The sequence below is a fragment of the Microtus pennsylvanicus genome, chromosome 2 (assembly GCF_037038515.1).
Source record: "Microtus pennsylvanicus isolate mMicPen1 chromosome 2, mMicPen1.hap1, whole genome shotgun sequence".
In the NCBI taxonomy this organism is placed as follows: domain Eukaryota; kingdom Metazoa; phylum Chordata; class Mammalia; order Rodentia; family Cricetidae; genus Microtus; species Microtus pennsylvanicus.
The window spans coordinates 113,625,969-113,627,783 of NC_134580.1; the positions used below are offsets into that span (position 1 = coordinate 113,625,969).

At 47.8% G+C, this 1,815-nt stretch overlaps 1 pseudogene; it reads right to left on the reverse strand.

Moving 5' to 3' along the window:
* Nucleotides 1-210: 210 nt before the first annotated feature.
* Nucleotides 211-867, reverse strand: LOC142845082 (claudin-6-like; annotated as a pseudogene).
* Nucleotides 868-1,815: the final 948 nt, after the last annotated feature.

Sequence of the window (1,815 nt, forward strand, 5' to 3'; positions counted from 1 at the left end):
AACAGTTAGAACCAATCCTGGGGCAGGGTATTATACAGATCTCTAGTAGAGTGCTTGCCTATCACACATGTTGGGCCCCAGGTTCAATACCCAGTACTGGAAATGAAAAACAAGAAGAGAAGCACCAGAGCTACTAGGCATCATTTCTTGGTGATTCAGCTCAGGGTCCTAAAGTTCCTTGGCCAATAGAGCCCCACTCCCCAGTGAGCATCAGACATAATTCTAGGTGGGGCCTGAGGAGGGTCCCTGAGAGTCTGAATGTGAGGCAGATGTGGAAGAGCAGGCCATGTAATGACCAGGTCCCTGGGGCTCTCCAGAGGTGCAGGCACAGCACAGCAGCAAAAGGCCTGAAACTGCCCAACTCAGAGAGACCCCCCCCCCAGATCCCACTTTTGTTCATCAACCACCAAAGGGTTAATAGAAGTCCTGAATGATGGAGTGGGCAGTCCAGCAGACAGGAATTAGGGTCAAGACCCCAGAGATGACAAAGATGATCCCAGATGTGGACACCAGTGAAGATGTGGAATTCTTGTCTTCCACACAGGTAGTGCACTTGGCACCAGCGAGGTAGACCAGCAGGCCTAGCAGGCCAAAGAGGAGGGTGATGATGATACAAGAGGGCTCTTATGGTTTGTGTTCCTGTGGCAGTGCCAATAGTAAGTCATACACCTTGTATTGAATCTAACCAGTGCTCCAGACTACACAATATATTCACAACCCCTCCCACACCATCTGGGCCACAACGATGCTGTTGCTGATGAAGGATGTCACCATTCACATGGGCAAAGCACAGAACACCGGAGCACTGATCCAGCAAAGCAGGGTCAGGATGATCCCCAAGATTCTACTAAGTCCTGCAGAGGCCATTGATGCAGGCGTTGCAAAACAGACTGCCAAAATCCCCAGGCTGAAGGTGTTCAGGTGGAGACTATACTCCAGCCTCTGGCATCCATATATCCAAAGAGTCTGGAGTGTTTGGGAGGAAGCTCCACCCTAAGCCCCTCCCCCATCTCTCTCTAAACCCTGTTGCATCTCAGAAAGCAAATGATGACCCCTCCTTGAGAGATGCTCAAGACCACTCCCACAGGATATTTAAATTGGCCCACCTGCAAACAGCAGTGGTTTTCCAGTCTGACTTTCATGGCTCCTTCCAGGAGCATTTCTCTCCATCAAACCCAGGCTTTTTCTAATTTGGTTTGATTTGATCTGATTTGAATCGTTGTGTTGGCAGAGAGGCTTATGGGGGGTGGGGGGGGGAGAAACTTTTCAGAAAGTGTTTCATATGCCTTTATGAGATCAGACTTTAGGTGATTTTTTTTTCAGTGTTAAAGGATTGCTTTTCATTTTTGGCCAAAGACTTTTCCTTATACTGAGAAAGGCCGTTAAGAAACGGTAGCATAGACAACAATGAGGTTACTTAGCAAAGGAAGCCATGCAGAACTTACCCCCGTGACTGCTTCCTCGTGTGTTTGTGAATTTAAAACATAGCCCCTGCTTCCTGTTTTCCTGTCTCCTTCCTTCTTAGCATATGAATAGAGCCTTGTCATGAATGGGTAAGTGGCGGTACCCTGGGCTGAAAGCTTTAGAAAGCACCTGTCTCTGCCCTCATTTTGTGGACGGCGCGGTGGAGCATGAGCCACCTTCCTTACTACAGGATTTGTGTCTTTTCTGTGATAGCAAATAGGAGGAGAGCAGTTATTTTGTGTTTCTGTTTGTCGTGAGTTGATATAGAGAAAGTGGGCATAGTAAAAGCCCAAATTCAAAGTTACCAGTTTCTAACGGTTTGTGTGTTGTGATATATGCACCAGGTAAGCC